Source organism: Nipponia nippon, unplaced genomic scaffold (genome assembly GCF_047370975.1).
Source record: "Nipponia nippon isolate SJK-2023a ecotype South Korea unplaced genomic scaffold, ASM4737097v1 scaffold_1, whole genome shotgun sequence".
Lineage (NCBI taxonomy): Eukaryota > Metazoa > Chordata > Aves > Pelecaniformes > Threskiornithidae > Nipponia > Nipponia nippon.
In genome coordinates this window covers 154,388,045-154,412,497 of record NW_028262290.1, presented here as the reverse complement: position 1 = coordinate 154,412,497, position 24,453 = coordinate 154,388,045, and the positions used below count along the sequence as shown (strand labels likewise).

General features: G+C 37.9%; 1 long non-coding RNA gene across 3 annotated transcripts in view; it reads right to left on the bottom strand.

Annotated features, from left to right (window-relative positions):
* The window catches only part of LOC148057678 (uncharacterized), an 82,021-nt gene that overhangs the window by 35,515 nt on the left and 22,053 nt on the right, over positions 1-24,453 (bottom strand). The window lies entirely within an intron of this gene.

Sequence of the window (24,453 nt, the reverse complement as noted above, 5' to 3'; positions counted from 1 at the left end):
CTCATAATTAAATGCATTGGCTCAGTTCAACAACCTGAAAAATGTTCTGAATCAGATCAACAAAGTTAAAGCAAATTATTACATTTTCCCCTTAGAAAATAAAAAGTATCTGGAAATAAATACGTTTTCCCTAACAGAAAATTTCAACTGTGTAAAATTATAATTTTCAGTTGCAAAATTTGCTTCAGCAAAATACACCTGTGCACATGAATACTACAATCCTCTCAGTAGCCGTATATATTATGACCTCTTTTATGTTAATGATTATTTAGCCTCCCAGGAGTTTTCAGCCAGCATACCGAGGTTCTTTAGATCATAGCGCTCCTTGATAGTCATGGTCTACAGATACCAAGTTTGTGATGAATGTATGTGTGGATGTGTGTGTGAGAAAGACAGAAAAAGGGAAAGAGAGAGAAAATGCCTGAAAATCTGACTTGCCTTTAGGTAACACATTTCTGTCTTACTGGCCTTTCCTGTTTCTTTGTGTACCAGTCTGGGAGTTTTATGAAGTCAGTATTTTCCTATACTGGCTGAAATAGTGAGGTTTCAGAGGTTCACAAAACACAAATGCCATTGCAATGAAAAATGGTAAAAATGGGTATATCTGGCAAGGAATTTCAAGTCCCAGTTCAAGTATCTACGTTTTATCTGCTCAAGGGTATGATGCTGTGAGAGATGGAGGGAATAAGGGGAAAAGAGAGTTTACAACTTTAGGAAAAAATTTTGCTTCTTAATGATTCAACTGAGTTTTAGAAATACCACTGCAGGCTTAAAAGGATTCAGAACAGAATTTTTGCAGGACTAATTTCAGTCACCTTTATAAATGTTATCTTTCTACCTACAGCACAGTGCAAAGTGTGCTAGATGAAGAGCTATAAAAAAACTACTGCTATTTTCCTATGAATATTCTTTTTGGTTTTTGTTTTTTTTTTGTTTTTTTTTTTTAAAGCATCACTTGTTTCTTCCTCACTTCAGAAGATGAGGCTTACGTGATTTTACCTTCTGGCAGTCCATGTGGCAGTCCTCTGGTAATCATTTCAAGCTAATTTTAGACACATTGAGCAGGGAGAAGAGGCCTAAAAGATACCTCCAGAAACTGGAGGTACTACAGAACATTGGTAAGAAAGGAATAAGTGTCATGGAAGAGCTCAGAGTAATTATGAAAAAGAAAATGCAAAAATCTGTAAAAGATCATGTTTCCTTAAATCTGCTGCTCATGGAACAATTCATTAGTAATTTGCTAATTTCAGAGGAAGGCTCAATGGAGGATCCAGCTTCTAGTGTCATGCATACTGCTTTCTTAAATGAACAAAGTTTTCTTTTTTTCCATAGTCTTGAGAAAAAAAATTAGGAATGTACCAAACCAAGTCTCATGAAGTGTGTTATACAAGAATAGATTCGACAGCCATTACTTTTATTATCCTTTGTATGGAGCTGTGAAATTCCCTTCCCCTAGCAGTGCTCAAGCAATCAAGGACAGGAGAAAGACCAAGAAGTACAGCTCCTCTGAAAATGAAAAGAACATAAGGAGAGAGGTCTGTGCGTGTGGGAAGAAGGGTTTTACTGCTTAACATGGGATGTAGAATCTGGGTTCAGTTTCCACATGACTTTGGACAAGTCAAAAGTCTCTAGGTATCTATTTCCTTTAGAATGGCAGCTAGTTACACTCCTGCAGTATCTCTGAAAAGCCATGATTAAGATACCTGTCCCTAAAATCAGAATAATAGCATTTCTCTCTATCACAGAAATTATGTTAAAAAAAAAGTATGGTGATGAAGCAATCAGATACTGCTGTAATCAGTATCTTAAATTGTATTTGGGATGGCTCATGTAGCCACTCCAGAGGCAAGAAACAAAGAACTGTGAAAGATGTTCTCTGTAAAAAATTATTTTTTAAAGCTACTGTTGGGTTTCCTCAGGCAGGAGGTGATCGGAGTCTCAGTTTCACACTACACACGCTTGAAAAGAAAGCCATTATAGCCCAGTTTCCTGTTGATAAGTGTATGATTTCCTATGTCCCCTTCTCATTGCAGTAGCTCAAGTAACCTAGCTCGAGGTCTCCCAAGCTGTATCAACATTTACACAAAACACAAGCTTTCTTCTGTGCCCCACTGGCTTCTGTGCATCCAGAGGCTGGCTCAGAGCTGTGCACACATTGAATTCCTGGCAAGCACATGTGGGCTGGGTGGTCACCTGGCAGGCTAAGGAGGACACATACTTTTGTACCTCCTATATAATAATTTTCTCACTGGGTATTATTGGTACTCTTCTCTCTTGTCGTGTTTCTGAATTTCTAACCTTCAAGTTGAAATTCAAAAGCTAGTAAGGGAAAATCCTTGTAGCCCAGTAGCCCCATAAATATATCACTGCCATTGCTAGTAACAGGCTACAGGCCTTGAACTGGCTTTTCAGGGTCCCAGGACTGAAGCTCATCTGGCTTTGTTTGAACTTGGCCTGTCTGGACCTTTGTTTTAGCTTGTTTAGATGTAACAGCAATTTTTCTAGTTGGACAGGTTGCTATGCCTAATTAGTTTTATTTTTGCTTATCTTTCAATGGAACAACCATAGCTTTTCTATAGATAGAGTAACAAGTAATTCCTCTGTGTAGAGTGAAATATTTACCACTCTGGCATAATGATGTAGCAGTAGAGCAGCGCAGGGATGGTACAACAGCAGTGGGAGCACAGGGTACGGTGCAGAGTACAGGCATGGGGGTGGTAAGAAAGAGGCCACAGGCTAGCACTGGAGACCTCAGGGTTGTAAACAATTCATCAATGGTCAGTTAAAGAAATGGACATACGGAGCTGGACAAAACTGGTTTTAGGGGTAACAAAGAGAGCAAAGAAAAAGCCTCTCAAATCTGTAAAACAGTTTACATACAAAATTTGGATGTAATATGATGTCGCAGACATTAATAAAGAACAGGGTGCAAATCTGTCTCAGAAAACATGAAAACAGTCCGACGCAAACGCAGAGTGAAGAAGAAACTATCAACATGATACTTCCCTGGCAAAGGGCAAGAAACCCCACCACCACCATCACTCCCCCCAGCAAGGAACATGGGATGCTGAACCTTTCTGCAACTGCTGCCCCCTGCCTTCCTTGTAAGAAAGACTGGACCCATCGATCCAGATCCCAGAAGGGCAGTGGATGTGTATGCATAACAATTTAAAGCATACTATTACTACTGAGACCTTTTTGTAGTAATATTCTTTTCTTTATTGTCTTTCTTTTTTTCTGCATTAATTAGATATAACAATTCTTTTGATTATTCTGTTGAGATTTCAATTATACCAACAATAAATTCTTGGCTTTACTTATAAGGTGTGTTTCTTTTTTGCATTACAAGATTTTGAATTTAGCAGAGTGACAGACAAATTAATACAATGATTACATAAACTCTCTTTAGATGCCAGGCTTAGAATTGAAATCCAATTGCATCAACAGAAAAGAATCCACTCTCTCTTATCTTTTTTTTTTTGGGTCTTGATACAACTCTCTGCTACTTAAGTCTTTTGTCAAAGATTACAAGAGCTAAGCCTTCCTTTCACAGCATCAGTGTGGATACTTTGACATCAACAATCTAAATAGCAGCACTAATTCAGCAACAGAGTAAGAGGCTGGTGGGTTATTACAATTTATTTAAAACTGAATTAAAGGAGATTTACTGCAAAATGTAAGAGAAACTTTCTAATGAAAAGAATAGTTGAGATTGGAATAGATTAGATGTGGAGGCTGTAGAAAAGCTTTGTAATTTGAGCTTTTTAATCACAAGTTAACCAGGCTACTATGAATGAATAGTTCAAATGGAGCCAAGCCTGACTTGGGGCAGTGGGATGGAACAGTTGGCCTCTTCAGTCCTCTTCCTGCTCTATTTTCTCAGACAATTCTATACATAATGCATTACCATTTATTTGCTAGTTCACACTTTTCCCTGTGTTGTTGTGTCTCAGACTAAGGCTAGAAGTTTTTTCCTTTTGTGGCACAGAATGCAAAAGAACATGCAAAACCACAGCGCCAGATACAGAAACTGTCTCACTGAGTGAAAAGCAGCAGCTAATGCTTCTGTGAATGCCTAAATCAACCAACTACCCCTGGATGTATAATTTCTTCATCACATTTCATAAGACCTGATGGACTGTAGAATTTTTATGATTTCTTTGAGACTCTGAGCATCCTCCTTTTAATGATGACACAGAGAAAGAATTTAGTCAGGGAATTTCTTCTGTAGTGCATATATGGCTCAAATGCACAATGTAAGGTTATGTGGATTGTAAGGATATCCGGTTCAGAAAGGTATTTAGTTAATGTCTATTCAGCATAGGAGACAAAGACAAGGAACAGAAAAAGTTATAAATCGAAGACAGAGGTACACAAACCCTAAGGAGCAGCAGATAACCGACACAGCAGCAAGAACCAGAACTCTCACTGCCTGATGGGCCATTCAGGACCCATCTGCTCAGCTGCTGAAAGGTTCAGCTAGCACTTTGTAACTGATATGAAGGCAAACAACATCATTAGGGCTCTCCTAGAAAAGCCCAAACGTCTTATGGGATGTTTGAGGAGGCTTGTGGGACTGCATGAGACTTATTATGGGGCATTTTGAGGGGATTGTAGAAATGTGTAGAGCTTACTATGGGATGTTTAGGGAAAAGGACAAAGGTAGTGGCAGGGATCAAGGTGGATTGGGGAGGAAGAGGCATGGAAAATTGAAGAGGAGGAAGGACTAAAAGGGGCCAGGTCACAGGTAAGCAGGCTGCAGGTCAGCACTGTTGTGTATCCAAGCCCTGTACCTAGCCTCTCCAGTAAACTCTATTTCTACTTATTTTCTGTGCAAGCGTGCTCTCTATTCTGTGCGCGTGTGTGCATGTGTATGCTTGCGTGTGCATGTGTACATGCTCTGCTATTGAACTTCAGGCTGGACCAGCTAGGAAATATAAGGTCAGCATCTGGATAGGCCCAAGGACTGAGCAGTTGACAGCATGAGTGGAAGAATTCCAGTGATGGAGCCAGTATATTTAGGGTTTAACTGTACTGGTGAAACAGCACAAAACAGCCGGAAAATGTCTGAGCATCCTATAGGCCTCATATTAGTCTTTTCCTGCACTGAACATAAGCACCACTGTAGTCAAAATACAGTATACAGAGAAGCTTGTAGAGAGTTACTAAAATTATGCATAAATCAATAGAAAGATGTTATATACTTCAGATTTATGGCAGTATCTTTAGTGTCTCCACAGGCTCTACTTTGATCTGATTAAAAAAGGTTTGAAATAATATAAGAAAATACTTAAAATATGCTCAGTAAAGCTATGGGAGTAGGTTGTTACCTAGACAACTCGACTCATCTGCGTTGCTAAAACCAAACATGGAGTCTATCACAGCTGGAAGAGATGTGACCAATATAAATTCTTAGGGCCGCCTTTTAAAATTGACACTGTAGGTTCTAGATTCCAAACATGAAAACATGCAAAAAAAGAAGAATGGTCTGAGCAGTGGGTAGGTAAAGAAGAAGTTTCTATATTTTATTTATAGAACTGATAGCTTTTCTTTGAGAATTTTTTTGATGCTATAAATTATATTTCCCTAGTACAACACCCTTTGTTTTCTATTATTTTCAATTTGTCCTAAGACAAGGAAAAACCCTAAACACTTTTTTTACAAGTTACATGCTATTTTGAAGTCCAGTATTTCACATTTTACTTTTTATGTAGACTGAAAAGCCACACAATTTCTGTGAGAACGAAATACTCATCCAGGAACAAAAGACTCATGCAAATATAAAATGTGCATTATAAGGTATGAGGGTTCCCTCTGCTGGAATTTTATGTTATTCCAGTCCTGAGATAAAATGCACACAAAAATTCACACTGTGTAGTTCAAACTATTTCTGAAGCATGCAACAAATAAATTAATATTTTACTAGTCTGATTGCAGTCATTCTTAGATTGTTGTAATGTGCACTGATATGGAACACAATAAAATGTATCACTGCCATTTCTGAGGAAAATATATCAGCCACATTCATGTGCATTTAAGCTATTGCAAAGGCATCTGGATTCCAACTTCAGGAAAAGTTATGTAAGTTGTAATACATTTAAGCTACCATTTTCAAGGAATCCATGTGAGTTGAGCACTGAAGATACTCCAGTCAGATTTAGTATTCAGTTTTTCACAGTGGTATAAAAGACTGTACAGTCAGTCTAGGGCAGCTAGAGAAAAGATTTGTATTTAAGTTGGATTCTTTGTAGAAAAAAATAGCTTGGAGAAGTCTTTAGGTCAGTACATATTATGCCCAGGCTGTGCAACACAGGACTAGTTTAGAGAATAAGAAACCTGATTTCCTGGAGCATTTCACAAAATGTCAACAGGAACATCCTGCAGAAACAGTCTTGGCTGTTTGCTGGGCAGTTCTTATTTGGACTATTATCAGAGTACTTGCTGATGTTTACTGTGAGTTATTTCTTTTCCCATGTATGTATAATATGAGTTTTACAATATTCAGAAAGACTATTTCATATTACAGTCCACTCCAACTTATTAGACAAAATACATTCTTTATTAAACCCATTCAGAAATATTCCTAAAGTTATTTTAAAACAAACAAAAACCAAACCAAACAAACACGCAAACCTCTAAGAGATAGGAAAGACTAAGTTTTAAGTACAACTTTAGTGAAAAATATATTTGATCTTTCTTAATAGGTTTGTGGTTACATATGTGAATTTATAGCTATGTAGGACAGGGTTGGTATGTCTTGCTAGACAGAGAAAGAAAATTTTCAGACCTTGGCCCTCTAGGGTTAAAAACATCAAGTAAGAGCAGGAGACATGATCTGACACAATAAACCATCACTTACATGGGGCCTGCTAATGTCCCTGCACAAAGAGGGCAAATGAATGTAGTTTGAGGGTTGCTGGATCCTCAGCAGGCTTTTAATACTGTTTTGGCTTCTGTGAATGCATTTTCTTCAAATGGGAGCAAGAGTACAGAAACAGGAAGGGAAATGGTGTTGCCTCATCCCAGCACAGATTCACTTCTTGTTCCAACATGGTTAGGGCACGTGCTAAGAGGTAATAGCAAGTAATTACTCTGAAGTGTACGAACACAGCCTAAGAGAAACAAGAGTGCCATGGAAAATTTATCCACTTGAAGTATAGAATAGGCCTTGTAAATACTAAACCTTTACTGAAACACATGGGACATTATTAAGTTTTTCATTAATTAAACAGATGAATAAGACTATCCCAGCATGATGAGATTCAAGCCCTAATTCACTAGATCCAAATATAAAAGAAAATTATTTCCTGACTGAAACTTCTGTGCACTTGCCTAGAATGCATATTCGACCTTTAACATATTCAGAGAAGGGAAAACAGCTGTTATACAGAAGGGTATAACACTCAGAGTAAATATTGGGAGCTGCAAGATGAGACAAGTATGAAGATGAATCATCAGGAATGTTTTGCTGAGCCATTGTAGTCTTATTCCCATTTATCTAGAGCACTCAAATGGCAAAAAGCACAATGACCATGTGATAGTTTCAGACTCTGGCTAGTTGCATTCAAAGTTAAATGTTTGACCTCCTAGCTCTCTGGTTACACTGTTGGTCTTGCAGAGGCCCAAACCTTTGACTAAAAACTGTTTCTCCATGCTTTTCTAACTTGTTCAACTAACTCTAACATCTTAGCAATGCTTTTGTCATGGTCTCCCAAAGTATCCTAATAGTCAAATTGGTGAAATACAGTTTTCATACATGGGCTATAAGATGAGTGGAAAATTGGCAGGGCGGGCTCAAAGGGTTGCAATCAACAGCATAAAGGCCAACTGATAGTGAGTTCCCAACAGCATTCCTCAGGAGTCTATGCTGGGGCCAGTACTTTTAACATCTTTTTTAATGACCTGAAAATGGAAGTCCCAAAATACTCCCAGAAGGTTTGTAGAGAATATCAAACTGGGAAGAAGGGGCCACTACACTGGAGGGTGAAGGAATTTCACCAGACTAGAGATATGGACAGATCCCCTCAAGTTCAACAAAGGTAAATGGAAAAGTCCTGTACTTTGGATGGAATAACCCCACTACACTGCACACTCTGAGTGCTACCGACTAGAAAGCAGCTTTGCAAAAAAGGACCTGTGGTCCTGGTGGGCATGAGTCAACTTTGCACCCTTGCAGTGAAGAAGACATACTGGCCTCTATTAGAAAGAGTTGGTAAGCAGGTCCAAGGAAATGATTATTCTCTTCTATTCAGCGCTTGTGAGAACTCACCTGGAGTACTTTGTCCAGTTTTGAGCTTCCCAGCAGAAAAAAGATATTGTCATACTGGAGCAAGTTCAGCAAAAGGGTCACCAAGATTATTAGGGGGCTGGAGCACAAGATATATGAGTAGAGGCTGAGAGAACTGGGTTTGTAAGCCTGAAAGAAAGAAACCTAAGGGGAGATCTATAGCTACTTAAAGAGAGGATATAGAGAAGATTGAGTCAGATTTCTCTTAGAGGTGCAGAGTGATAAGGACAATTGGCAATGGACATATATTGCAATAAAGGAAATTCTGACTAGTAAGAAAAAACCCATCCACAATGAGGGTAATCAAAAATTGAAAAAGGGTGCCCAGAGAGGTTGTATCTCTTTATACTGGAGATACTAAAAACTCAGCTGGACATCCCTGTGAAATCTACCCTAAGGCTGGCCCTACTTTGAGCAGGGAGTTGGACTAGATGACCTCCAGAGCTCTTTCCCCATCTACTTTATTATATTAAGAAGACAGATTCCTCTATAAGCCAATTTGTTCTGTCTGTTCTGGGATGAAGTGACTTACCCTAAAACATTTCCCTTTCCATTGCCTAGAGAAGAAGCACCAAAAACTGCTTATATAACTGCTAACTTGTAGATGGTGATTATTACACAAAATAAATTCATCCTTTAGTATTCTTCATCCAGGAAATTCCTTATAAAAAACCCCTATACAACTAGTTTGTTAGTTATTTAACGCCCAGAACAATCGGTGAACTTAAAAGAGAAATCCTGGAGAAAAATAAACTAATCCTTAGATGAGCAGTATTAAGATTAAGAAAATGAAGTAGCAGTAATTCTATAAAAATAAACTTTCTTGTTTACAAAATTCATTTTAGATATACCAATCCATAAGCTAACAAAAATCACAAGCTACACCCCTTAGTTTATATACCAGAAATTATAAATGTGTTACAGAACCACTCAACAATGCTTTCGTTAGACACTTAAGCTTTTGAACAGATCCATTAGGAGATGGCTTTGTCTAAAAACCTCAAACACTTGACAGCTGAGATTGATCAAAGAAAATTATGTTGATCAATTTGAGAATAATAGATTTATTTTAACTGTTAAGGTGATCTTTTCTTGGAGCAACTAAATATGATACTTTAAGCAGACTGATCATCATTTATATATTAGTGAGGTTGGATCCTAGCCCAAAGCTACAGTTTTAGCTGTTAGACATCTAAGCCCGAGCTACTAACTGTAGATTCCTTTTACATTGATAAACAAATAAACATATCAAGACATCAGTCCTGAGAGAGTGTCTAAGTGCCAATAAATCACATTCTGGAGTTGCCTATTTGCCTTCACTGATTGTTAAAGAAACCTCAGATGACTAACTCAGACGAAGGGCATATTAGTGTTTTGGGTCAGGAGCATGTTTCTAAAACAAATCTCCTGATTGTAAGTGGGGATAATGCTTTCATCTGCATCACAGAGTCATCTTGCAGCATGTGAAATGAATTCCTTTGGGAAGAAAATAACCCAGAAGGTGCAGTCTAGGACCACAACTGAATACTTCTTTGCTTATTATTTGACCGAATGAGACTAATCAGGAACAACCCCCCCCAGACTTGCATAGTGTAGACATCCACTCCTCAGAATCAATTGTTTTGGTTCTACAGATTCATTCTTATTGCTTGCATCATTTTCTAATGAAGACATAGCCCATGACTGAATTTTAGACTAATAAGTTTAACAGAGATTAATTGAATTTTAGGAATCCAGTCACTAACAACTCATTTGTGTTTAAGATTACTCATTTATTTCACTGTGAGGGTATAGCTTACTGTCTGGTTTTCAGAATCAGATGTCACTGTAGCTCTCAATCGATTTTGTGATTTAGAATTTGTCTGCATTTATTGACTTAAAAGAAGAAATATTGACATAAAAAGTTTAATCTGTAAATATTACTGGATGTACAGAGGCCTTCTACTGACATCTGGAAGGTCCCCAGGAATGTCCTATTAACACAGGCTTTAAGAGACAATTGCTTCCCAGAGGACCCTTGGGGAAGGAGTATTTTTTTTTTTTGTTTTCCTCTCAAGAGTTCCTAGTTGTCCTGTCTCCCACTGTACAGGGAGTTTGAAAACAAAGTAACTTTCCTATGACAAGCAACGCAGAAGACCATGATCTCTAGCTCCCCATGTTCTTCAGTGAGATCCTGTCTTGTAGGCATGATAATAATTCTAATGAACTATTAGACAGGTGATTAAGCTTCACATCAGGGAGGAGCAGTCAATCAGGTCTACAAGACTTGAAACAGAGTTTCAAAAGTCATAGACTCCTGGTATACAATTCAGATGAAAGTACAGGACAAATGAAATGATTGAATCAAAATAATTTTACCTAGTGGAAATATCACTGGTGGATCACAGGGAATTAGATGGGGGCAGAACTCACTGTTCATGGATTTAATAATTAATTTCTAGATGATTTTGTTCTATGTTTATATTTAAATTTTTGGTTGTATTTTTGTTACAATTTGCTTCCTTTTATCAAAGTTTGTTCAAGTTTTGGTGTTCCTTTTACCTTCACTGTATCATAAATTTGTACAATAAAACATAACAACTCCACTTATTAAAGATGTACTTAGTTTTGTCAGGTGACATTATTAGTTTAACCTTGCACAACATAATTTAAAAATGTGTTTTTTGCTACTTTTAGTATCCAGTGCAAAGTATAAACAGCAATGGTGCTAGCCATTGTAACAGTTTTTCTGTCAAACTACATATGCCAGTGAGAAGGCTATGCAAGTCCAGTGCCTTAGTAAAGTAAAACCTAAATTACTTATTTTTCAACTCAGTTATATACCAGGAATATGAAGAACAGCCATCAATTGCAACTTGCAAGATCCCTCAAGATCAACAAGTGACAAATACATCAGTCCTACATGAAAGACAGCATTTTGGAATGCAGCCTTGAAACCAGGTTTGAGATGATCAGGAAATTATGAGTACCTCTTAATGCCACACCTTACCACTCTTCCAAATATACAGCTTCTCCTAAAGTATTCAAAGATGTTATCTGGGGTCTTGAATCCCTCACAGACCAAATCAAGCAGCTGGCCTAAGGATTACAAGGCTTTCTTCCAGGCTGCAAAGCCCAGTCCTTCCTATTGAATTTAGCATATAGCAAGGAAATGGCCGGGGGTACTCTGGAAGGAAAGGAAAGTAAATGTCTCAAACTTTATCTCAATCTAGAGTCATGAAGTGTAGGGTAGATGTGAAATTTCCCAAGTCTCACTGTTAAGTCATGGTCAGAGAAGTTCCACTTATTGCCAGGAAACCCACTACTGAAATTGAGTTAAAAAAAAAAATCAACCCAATCTGGAATTGGCAGGAATGCAGCATACAATTTCCATTTCATGAAATGGAACTATAAAACAAAACAAAAACTGAGTTGGGCATTAAAAAGCTTCAACAAGTTATTGTAAAGTGAGGTGTCTAATTTGTAGGAAGGGTGGAGAGTATTTTCCAGTCACCAGTTAGAGTAAAGTGAAACCACTCAGTGCTACTCTGAACAAGAAAAATGAAAGTTAGGAATTGAACATTATGATTTTGCACAGTGAAAAATAAAGTCCATTAGGCAACTGGAACAATCTAAAGCATAAGAAATTAGAAAGTTTGCTACATAAAATGTTTTAGTTATGTATATATAGGCAGATTGCATATAACTATCCATGTCACACTAGTACCACTGCTTTCAAAGCCCACAGTAAAGATAACTAAACATTAATTACACAGGCATAAGTTTTTCTACTCATAATTAAGGTTTTCTTTTAAAAACTGGTAGCTTTTTCAACCTTGTTTATTGGTTTTCTTACCAGCTTCAGGCAATATTTATCAACAAGTTATGACTTGACAATTTTTAAGATCTCATTTTCCTCTGTAGTTCAGAAAAACAACCACTATAAAAGTTTGGTTTAAAAAATTATTACAAATGCCATTCTCAAACCATCTTGCAAATGACTTATTTTTCATGCATAGTAAATCAACAGTGCAACTAATATTTTTAAGTATATGTATATATATATTTATATATATTTATATAAATTATTATGTATATGTATATATTTATATAAATTATTTATAATATATGTATATATATTATATACATATATTTATATACATATACACTAGTTTAGAATATCTCGCAATTACATATTCACCATTTAAAATATCTTCCTGAATTCTGGTAACAGCAAGAATAAAAATAAACATATCCCATTTAATCTTTGATTAAGAGAGCTGTAAATCATAGAATCATAGAACCATTTAGGTTGGAAAAGACCTTTAAGATCATCAAGTCCAACTGTTAACCCAGCACTGCCAAGTCCACCACTAAACCATATCCTCGAGCACCACATCTACACGTCTTCCTCCAGGGATGGGGACTCAACCACTTCCCTGGGCAGCCTGTTCCAGTGCCTGACTACCCTTTCGGTGAAGAAATTTTTCCTAATATCCAATCTAAACCTGCCCTGGTGCAACTTGAGGCCATTTCCTCTCGTCCTATCACTTGCCTCTTGGCAGAAGACACCAACCCCCACCTCACCACAACCTCCTGTCAGGTAGTTGAAGAGAGCGATAAGGTCTCTCCTCAGCCTCCTCTTCTCCAGGCTAAACAACCACAGTTTCCTCAGCCGCTCTTCATAAGACTTGTGCTCTAGACCCTTCACCAGCTTCACTGCCCTTCTTTGGACATGCTCCAGCACTGCTACTTTATGATGCTTTTAAAGATTCTGGGATTTAGGGAAAAATGTATTTGTAGTAAACTATGAAAATCATAAAGCTTTAAAAATACCTAATAATTAAATGCTATTTCAAATATCTCTTCTAAAAAGCATTAACAACTTTATGCTAAAAATTTAAACTCATCAAAGGTACATTTGTTATACATTTTGTATTCAGAAATAAAAGTTTCATACTTCTAAGTTTCTAGGTTGCATGAAAAGTCGGGTATAGATTTCTAAGGCCAGACTTTATGAAATGCTGTTATAATGATGGTGCATTTTCCCACAAGTACCCTGTTTAAAAGAAAAAAAAAAAGGATGATGACACTCAAACGCGTGATTATTACTGCAAGTCAAGACAAAGCTCCTTAGTATCGACAATCCAAAAGATTAAGTAGACTATACATATCTTCTAAATGCCCATTTCTGGGAATTGAAAATAAACTGGCTTTATTCTCTCCACATCTGTTGCCTCCACTTCCCATTCATTTTGCACCAAAGTTAAGCCTTCCTGAAGTACAATGACTGCAAGGAAACAGAAACTGCAGAGTTCTTAATATACGTACCAGTTTAAAAATTATCTTATATAATTCTGCCATCCGCAAATGATTAACCTTAACATTTATGAAAATCTCATTAATTTAATTCAGTCTTGTTGTACAATCAATGAGTGGAGGCAGTCCAAAACCCGTATTAACAGCTCCCAAACTACCTTGGTTCACTTACCACATTGTGAAAAATCTGTTTTATTATATCAACGTACTTGCCTTGTGTGCATCAATCCTTAAGCATACCTGCACGAGTGCCATAAACCTGAAATGTTTTATTACAAATGAGGCTGGCACTGCCTGGATTATAAGGCTGCACTATGTTAAGCAGAGGAGAGTTCTGACCTTAGGTCTCCTGCATTCAGGTTGCAGGTTTATTCACTGGGCTTTACATAAATACGTGTGACTTGCTATGAATTTTTAAAGAAATGAGTCCCCCTCAGTTTTCCCAAAAAACAAAATGAAGGTGCTTAGTCTCTGGAGACTTTCAATTACACTGTATGGCAACAAAAATGAGGCATTTGCTTTTTACCACACGCTCAGCTAGTTTGTCAAATCTACAGATAAGAATGGAAAACAGGAGAAGCAGTCATTGTAACAGAAACGATTTCAGATGTGTCCTTACTCTTCTGCTATATTTTTATAGACACAAAACAACCTCATTTCTGGAGATGTAGTTGAGAATTGAGAATATTAAATTTTCACTGGAAATAATCTTTTCTTTTTATATTGTATTATCCATTCTTCCTGGTCGACCCCCTTTCTTTTTTAATCGTCAAGCTTTTCCATGCAATAATTAGTAATTAACTACCAGATTCTAAAAGGCTGAAAGTCCCCTGGACATTTCTAGTTTCATTCACCGTTTAAATGTCTGAAGTCATGTAATGAAATTTCCTTGCAGATGGGTGGAATCTTGTGAATAATGGAGTTTTTTCAAGTCACAGGTTAATTCACATTGACCAGCTATTACAGTGTACATTACATATATATTTAAAGGAGGAAAAAAGTAGCATAACACCAGGCAGTAATGTCTGCTTCTATAAAAAGGATTATTTTAGAACAATTCCAAAAAGGATTGAATTAATATTGAATTTATGCATTATACACTTATGTTCAAAACTTCAATTGAGAAAGCCTTAGAGACACCTGAATTTAACAGAACCTCAGCTTTTTGACATTCATTTATTCCAGCCATTTAATGTTCTCCTGTACTCTACTGAGGCTGTCCAGCATCTATCTCATGTTTAAGCATGGCAGGGATCCAACGTCTGAAACTCTCAAGGAAGCCAATCTAATAGATATACTTTGGGAAGACAAAGTGGATCAGCTTTCTAGAAAAGTCAATGAAGCTTGCTTTTAAAGCATATCTGGGGAAGAATAGTAGTGCCTTTTCCCCTTTGCTTGCTAATAAACGAAACACTTATTCTTGACCTGGAAGGCTATAGATCTCTCACATTGCCTGTAACCGTCTTAGTAAGCAGTAGGGGCAGGCACAAGACTGAACTAAACGTAACACTTAACACAAGTTGGATGGTTATTATGTTCACCTCTAGTCGGTACAGCCTTCCTTACTCACCAGGTTATGGTTTATTCTAAACTGCAGGACATCACCCATGTTTCTGGCTGTCCCTTTGTACACATATATTTATTTGGAATAGAGATACCAATTTAACGTAATGGTTAACATTCCTACTTGGATGAGGGTGAAGTTCTGTTATAGTATTTCCAACAGTTTATTCAAGGCCAAGTTCTCTGAGAGTCCCTACTGTCTAACCTTCACAGGTCCTGGGTTGATCTATTATAGGGGGATGTTGAAGAACACTGAGCCTTTCTAGCATTTGGCAAAGGGAGCCCATAAGCACTGTTGACAGCCTACTCTGCAGAGGACTCTGCCTTAAGTCTCCTAAATCCACCAACTCATATTCCACAGTCATATGTGCTGACTTAACCTAGTACATCACCTGACAACCCCGATTGTCCTGTGGCCTACATAGGACATGCCTCTGCAGGGCCTTCACTGCATAGGCACACAGCATCTCATTTATAATAAAGCAATCACAATTAATGGGAGATGTCAGTTAATGCGGACACGTCAGCCAGCCAGCAGAACAAGTAATAAACCTTCACTCTCCTCTCCACATGGATGTGGTAGTCTCAGGAGAAGTCTGAGATCATCACCAGCATGCACCAACAGAAAACAAGTGTACTGATGACCAGTGAGAGAAGATGAAAAAGATAAACGATGCCTGCCCATGTAGGCCCTTTATGTTTGTAACCTACACTGTAAAGCAAAATAATTGTTCTTTCCCAATAATTTGCTCTTGTATTGAATCACAGAATCATAGAACGGTTGAGGCTGGAAGGGATCTCTGGAGGTCACCTTGTCCAAACCCCTGCTCAAGCAGGGCCACCTAGAGCCAGTTGCCCAGGACCATGTCCAGATGGCTTTTGAATATCTTCAAGTCTCCACGATCTCCCTGGGCAACCTGTGCCAGTGCTCGCTCACCCCCACAGTAAAAAAGTGTTTCCTGATGCTCAGGTGGAACCTCCTGCATTTCAGTTTCCGCCCTTTGCCTCTTGCCCTGCTGCTGGTCACCACTGGCTCTGTCCTCTTTGCACCCTCCCTTCAGCTATTTATATACATTAATAAGATCCCCCTGAGCAGCTTCTTCGCTGGGCTAAACAGTCTCAGCTTTCTCAGCCTTTACCCATAGCAGAGATGCTGCAGTCCATTAATCATATTCATGGCCCTTTACTTAACTCTCTCCAACATGTCCATGTCTCTGTTGTACTGGGGAGCTCAGCACTGGACACAGCACTCCAGGTGTGGCCTTGCCAGTGCTGAGTAGAGGGGAAGGTTCACCTCCCTCAACCTGCTGGCAAAACTCCTCCCGATGCAGCCCAGGATACCATTAGCCTTCTTTGCTGCAAGGGCACATTGCTGGCTCATGTTCAGCTTGGTGTCCACCAGAACCCCCAGGTCCTTTTCTGCAAAGCTGCTTTCCAGCTGAGTGGCCCCCAGCATATACTGGTGCATGAGGTTGTTCCTCCCCAGGTGCCCGACTTTGCACTTCTCCTCGTTGAACTTCATGAGGTTCCTATCAGCCCACTTCTCCAGCCTGTTGAGGTCCCTCTGGATGGCAGCATGACCCTGTGGCATACCAGCTGCTCCTCCCAGTTTGGTGTCATCTGCAAACTTGCTTGTACACTCTGTCCCATCATCCAGATCATTAATGAAGACGTTGAACAGGACCAGAGCTAGTATTGACCCCTGGGGTACTCAGCTAGTTGCTGGCCTATGACTAGACTTTGTGCCACTGATCACCACCCTCTGGGCCTGGTCGTTCAGCCAGCTTTCAATCCACCTCACTGTCTGCTCATCCAGCCCATACATCAACAGCTTCTCTATGAGGATATTATGGGAGACAGTGTTGAAAGCCTTACTGAAGTCTAGGTAGACAAGATCCACTGCTCCCCCCCCTCCCCCCCATCTACCAAGCCTTCACAATCCTTCATATGGATTTTAAAAACTGCCTCTTTTCAACTTCTATTAATCTATTTATTTCTTTATTTGATGGAAAGTAACAGACCTTGCTGTGTGCCTGGGAATCTAGCTGCACATGCAAGCGACACCTGTCCTCCAACTGCAGGAGTAAAAGCACAGTTCAGTAAGTTGCAGGCACTACCCATCTCAAGGAAGAATGCACATATTTCCTTTTTAGCTTAGTCTCTCAGTGTACCTAGTGTTTCAGATCTGTTTTAAAGAAGCTGACTTCTCCAGGTTTTGTTTCTGGAACCTTTGCATCCAACTCAGGAGCCCAGACTTCACTTTAGGAATCATGTAAAGATAAAGAAAATGACAAGTCTTAAGAAGTTCATGGAGATTTGAAAATTGGTAGAGTTTTCCTATTAATAGCTTTCCTCCTAGTTTTACTTCTCTTTTCGTATTTTGTTGACCCTTCTGCTCTTTTATTAATTCTTTCCCAAAGCAGGAATTTTATCTGCCAAACACAAAATGAGGTTTTCTGATGAGAATTAGTGGTTTTCCACCAATTTTGTACTCCTGTAGGGAGTACAGGTTTTTCATGCATCCTGTCGTAAATGTCAGTCATTTATGTTTTCAACACTGAAGTACATGGCTAAGTCCATCCATATTTTAATTGCATTTACCTTTAAATAAGTGACAAATCCTATGGAATTTGATGGGAATTAAACAGTTAATTAATCAGGATCTTAATTTTAAATTTTGAATGACAAACTGTACACTCTACTGAACAGCTGAACTGTATAGCTAATCAACAGATTTTCCAAAAACATTTTTGTGTTATTTTCTGACAGAATTGAGTTAATTAATAAAAATTAAATGCTAGTAGGGCTTACATTTATGCACATTTTCTTAGAAACAGGGTGAGTTCAAAGTAAGTTTTAAGAAAAAGTGCTAGGTAAGACATGGCCATGATTTTCAGAATAATTGATAATTTTTTAGATTTTAATTATTAAAAGCATGATTTTCAGAGACTGGGTGATCAGCACTTCCAGGAAGTGGCCTTTTGGTAGTGCCTCAGTCTGGATGCCAAAATACGGATGACTAAAACACTTCATATTACAATATTGGTAGAGAGATTATATAAACCACAAAGTTTTTCCAGGCATGAACTCAGGAATATCTGGCACATACAGCTGGGTCGTTGCATGAAAAATTGTAACACAGAAAGAAATGAGTGAGAATTCTAAAAGAAATGCATAAGCTTCAGGAATAGAAAGGAGTATTAAAAGCTACGGAAAGAAATGATACCAAAAGTGGTAAGGATTAACCATTCTCAAATGAGGTTCAGGACCAACCAGAATGTTTAACTAATCTGACAGTTTGTACAAACATTTTAATTAGGGGGTGACACGGTTGCGAGAACATCTGAAAAAGCAGCAGCTTTTATTTTATTGCCATTTTCTGACTTTCAGATCACAATTTAATCTGGCTGAGTTAAAACATTCTGAAGGATGTTTACACTAGCCCACACCTTATCTTCTATGTCTTTTCTTCTATACTAAAATGTAGCATGCTGAATCAAGACAATACTGATGGCCAAATAAAATAGAATTAAAAAAAAAAATTATGAACAGCAGGTTATTAAATCACCATTGGTCTTCTCCATTCACTCTCTCTAGTCTTATATATCCAATGTCCTAATAGTCTCAAAAATATTACAACCTGTTACAAAATTTCATTTAAGTTAAAGTGATAAAATGTAATAGTTATTTTTAAGCAACTTGAATTTATTTCCCATGAAGCATCAGGTACCTATAGCTGTCACAAAATACTAGTATTTTCTCCCCTTCCTGGTAATTATTTTAGCTTTAGGATTTGCCATTCTGAGCTATGACAAATTTGCAGGACAACTACCTAGTGAAAATCAAAAAGAAAAATGTATACCATGTAAACGTGTGCATGGTTTATATCATGCTGCAGCTGTCTCCACTAAGAGTGGTACGAATGGTTAAATTATGACAGGAAAGAGCCTATCCATGTTCACCTTGCTGAGTCTCCAGAGAGCTTGCTGTTCCTGGCTAGGCTACTAATACAAGCTCTCGCCCAGTTTTTTCTGCTTTACTCTGTAACAATATTCAGGTCGCTTTCTGCAGACAGTAAGCCTTCTGTTAAGCTCCTCCAAGTCAACAGAATCCTAACTTTCCCTATGGGCACTGTTTTAGAGATAAGAATTATAGCACTAAAGGAAAAAGTACATAAAGGTCACCAAAATAAAAAGTTTGGATGTCCAGATCTTCCATTTTGATGCCTTAAAGATGATTTATAACCTCCAGTTATAACAGGCCTAACAAGGGTTAATTATTTCCTCACTATCCACCTTCTTGAACTAGTGAAAGTAAATTTTTTTGAGAGCTATGATCATATCATTTCATTTACAGGACTCTAGTTTGAAATTCTAAGCAGTGAGATTAGATGTTTTAATTTCCAAATTTTTTGGATTACTTTTCCTGATCCGCAGGAAATGACTTTCTTTCAGGTGTGGCTTTCACTTTCTGCAGATACGCTGTAGACAGTACGGTGTGCCTTTTCAAAAGAACTAGTTCACACCCACGCTAAAAAAAAAAAAAAAAAAGAGGGCAGGTTGGAGCAGAAACGCCTCTCCTACACACATCAGTCCCAAACAGAATGGGATCTTCTAGCACAAGGAATTTTTATAGTTACATAGCGATATTGACAGTATTCTCTTACCTCACTTTGAGAAAACTAGCTGCTGTTTCCTCTGGCAAACCAGCAGAAAGGGGCCAAAACACAACAAAGACTATGGTTCTTATGTTCAATAAATATTCTGTGAAATATTTTTCTTTAGTTAATTCTTTTACAGGTCTGTTTGTTTGTTTGCAAATGTTTTAATTAGAAACACAGCAGAGCAAAAGTTTTACCACATCACTGCTGAGTATCTTGTAAAAGGAAAACCACAACAGAGGGAGAAAACATTACAAGAAAAAAGCGAAAGCATTTCGGATGCCTAGCCTCCGTCACTTATGGGGTTCTAGTGCACAAAAGGAAATGACAACATTATCCTGAAGTGTGAAGCCTAATGTTGAAATCTAAGCAGGGTGAAAAAATGAAGTGGCAAATTTTCAAACAGACATCTGTCAGTCATCTTTCAGACCAAGAAAAGTCTACCACTCTGACAACAAGCAAGTAGTATCTATGATTTTCTCACTAAGACAGTCTAATTTTACAGAGAAATACATTTTAAAAAAATCTGGTATTGGAAGCTTTGTGGGTTCAAATAAGATTATTCACACAGCTAGAAAAAATGTGACGTTTCTCTCTTCATTTTCTTGTTTTGTTTTTTTTTTTCAAAAGGACATATTTGAATTCCTATGTCAGACAAATGATTACAAACATCCACAGAGGTGAACTGCAGGCTCACAATATGGTTATTTAATCACTCTTCTGAGAACGAACCTCCATTAGCAAACACAACATAAATATCTTTTGAAAGCTGATTTGTTTTAGCTGCAGCCCCACTGCACTCCTTCCTTGAATATTCTCTCCAAAGTGGTCCAACTGAATTTTATTGTAGGTACAATAAAATTATAGAAAGAGTAGTTATGATTTAGTCACAAGATACTACACAGTGATCGTTGTGCATCTTCTATTCTACAGTCTTGATCTCTCAAGAAGCCACAATGGGAAATGGAAGAAATGAGAAGACAAAGATAAGGACCGTAGGCAATTTTCATGCAACTCTCTTTCTCCCTGATCTGCTGGAGGGTAGGAAGGCCCTACAGAGGGATCTGGACAGGCTCAATCGGTGGGCCGAGGCCAACTGTATGAGGTTCAACAAGGCTCAGTGCCAGGTCCTGCACTTGGGTCACAACAACCCCATGCAACGCTACAGGCTTGGGGAGGAGTGGCTGGAGAGCTGCCTGGCCGAAAAGGACCTGGGAGTGTCGGTCGACAGCCAGCTGAACATGAGCCAGCAGTGTGCTCAGGTGGCCAAGAGGGCCAACAGCATCCTGGCTTGTATCAGGAATAGTGTGGCCAGCAAGACCAGGGAGGTGATAGTGCCCCTGTACTCGGCACTGGTGAGGCCGCACCTTGAGTACTGTGTTCAGTTTTGGGCCCCTCACTACAAGAAGGACATCGAGGTGCTGGAATGTGTCCAAAGAAGGGCAACGAAGCTGGTGAAGGGTCTAGAGAAAAAGTCTTATGAGGAGCAGCTGAGGGAGCTCGGATTGTTTAGTTTGGAGAAGAGGAGGCTGAGGAGAGACCTTATTGCTCTCTACAACTACCTGAAAGGAGGTTGTAGCGAGGTGGGGGTCAGTCTCTTCTCCCAAGTAACAAGCGACAGGTCGAGAGGAAATGGCCTCAAGTTGCACCAGGGCAGGTTTAGATTGGATATTAGGAAAAATTTCTTCACCGAAAGGGTAGTCAGGCACTGGAACAGGCTGCCCAGGGAAGTGGTTGAGTCCCCATCCCTGGAGGAAGACGTGTAGATGTGGTGCTCGAGGATATGGTTTAGTGGTGGACTTGGCAGTGCTGGGTTAACAGTTGGACTTGATGATCTTAAGGGTCTTTTCCAACCTACATGATTCTATGATTCCCCCAAAATGCTTCTCTGAATTTTTCCTATGGAAAGTCCATTGAAGATGTACTATATAACCTGTATTTTCCAGTTTTTACTGATGTTGAATCAAAAGCAAACCTGAGACAAAATATCACATGAAAAATTTAGAGTACCTCTGTTTAAAGATATTTACATTAACATACATAACATGTATGGTAGAACCTGAAACTTAACCAGCATGTTTTCCTATACATGGAGTATTATATATTTAGCACCATTTAAAACATTTTACAAAGTTACTCAGTTCAAAAGGAAGCAAGCATTTTCAGTCTTACAGACAGGATCCACCATTTTAGAATTTCAGAACTGTTCCTTTATATGGGTGTTCGTTGAAACCGAGTATCCAACTAGTAAGCAATTTTCTGCGCTGAATGCTAAGAAACACACAGTGAAGTTTGCACACAGCTTCAGTGGTCTAAAATTTCATTCTTGAAATTTAAATTAGTAATCAGTAAATTATCACCTTTCTTATTTTTTGTAAGGCATTGAAAAGGCAGCACATCAACAATGAACAACATTTATCATAAATGAATCCCTAAGAGTTAGGTCCACATCTGTAGCATCAAGTTAGGTGGCCAGGTGGCTCACACTGAAAGGTGTGATCACACTGAAATGGGCAATCAAGTCCAAAAATGTTCCAGCTTCCAGCACTATAATGTTCCTGATGTCCTCTTTGTCCTATTACCACTGCTCTATATTCAGTCCTGACATGGCCTTATGCTAAGACAGCAGTACCCTGAATTTTACCCTTCCCTAGTGGCTGCATGTATCTTATGGTAAATATTCAAGTCCTGTATCCAGAATCTACTGCTGAAAAAGACGTTCATGAAACATCTCCAAGACAAGATAAAATGAGGCCTGTCTTACCAGATCCATCTAGCTACTTATTCTCAGAAAAGTGTCAAAAATTGCCCTTAATTGCAGATGTTAAGTTTCTTATTACAATTCCTGAAGATTTATGAATGGCACATAGAAAATAGATATCCACTAGCATTAGTAAAGTAAAATTATTAAAGGTGGTGAGGTATTCTGTAAAGGGACAAATTGACAAAATGCTACAGATGAAAGATATAACAAATATGATCTTAATGAGCTTTCCAGAAGTTGGATGTGAGATATCTAAGGACTTTGAAAACTACAAGCCAATTGATCTAAAAAAACTTTTAAAAACCTGGTGCAAAATCCTGTCTGTCTGCAAGTAATGCAGTGCTTAACACTTCAACAAACTATCACAGAGAAACTTCAGACAGGTACGAAATAACAAGAACAGTACATTTGGATGTTAGAGTTGCTCTGAGTTTTAATGGGATTTAAAAGGTGAAAAAGGAGAAAATTTAATTAAAATATTATGATGATTATTATTATTAAGACATGTTCTAATTTGGTAGGGGCTAGCTTTCTTGGAAGTTAATTCTCTTCAGCACCTCCAACCTACAGTCAATGAAAAACTTACGCTGATTACTTCATAGTACTTCGTGTAACTTGGGGAAGTAACATATCTGTATATGTATGTGTATGTGTGTGATGTACCTATATGTGTGCATATGCATTTGTATTTTGCATTTCAAAGTAAATATAATACTTATAGAACTATAAAGTTAGATGTTCACAGAGAATGAGCAAACTTTTTTACTGTTATATTCAATATTACCTATACAAGTATAAATCACATGGAGTAAGTAATATGAAATTCTACATTCATAACGTAAATACAGAAGACGATATTTGTTCATATTGAAGAACATCGAGTTTTGTATTTTATCACTTGCATGTGAATACTGACAAACTGTTAACTATAAGGTTGATATAAAATCAAGTAAAATAAACATTCATATTTTGTTCTGCAGACTTCAGCCATCAAGTTTTTATCTGTTTAAATAAAAACTTAAAAATGTGGCCTCTGCTCCACCCACATATAACCTCTCTATTGCCTGGAAATCAGCATACCTGAAGAGATGGAATACTGAAAGAAGTTTCACTTTGCATCAGCTGCTGACAGGAAGTGGTCGGAGATTTGTAAAAGTGGGAGAAGAGCATTTAAAAGGGACTGAGATAGCTGACAGAATGGTACCCCAGGAACCCTACAGAAGTGCACAATCAGGAGCTGAATATAATCCACAAGGGCGGTTTCTTTGATTTTATTGCTGATTTTTCTAGGTAAGATTAATTTACTCATTTCTTTTTTCATTTTTCCTTTTTTCTTTACTAATATAATGCCAAATGAGTTTTATAAAAACAAAATCTGACTAAAATATAACCTTACATTTAGAAGCAATTGCTTTAAATCATGTTACGAGTTACAGGTAACAATGTTACAGGTATTACTACACAGCAAACTGCTGGGGGAAAAAAAATATTTTTTAATTCATTATTTAGTAGGCAATAGTTTACATTTAGTCAAATTTACTATAGCAAATAATACCAGTTCTCTAGATGCTGTATGTGTTTATCCATATAGAAAATAAGTATTTCAGAAAATCAGAACAGAATTTTTAAAAAACACATACAACCATTTACGTATTATATGAATAGTATAAAAAAGGTTTTCTTATAGGATTTTTTTTTCTGTTTATGTATTGGATAAACATATTTAACTTTCAAATGTCCCACCATAAAAATCTGAACTGATTAGACCTATCACAGGACATCAGTAAACACTGAGTAAAAGTGAACATGCAGGAGCAAATGATCAGTTGCGCTTGTGACACTTTACAAGACTGTAAACCCACCCTGATTCTATTAAGCCTT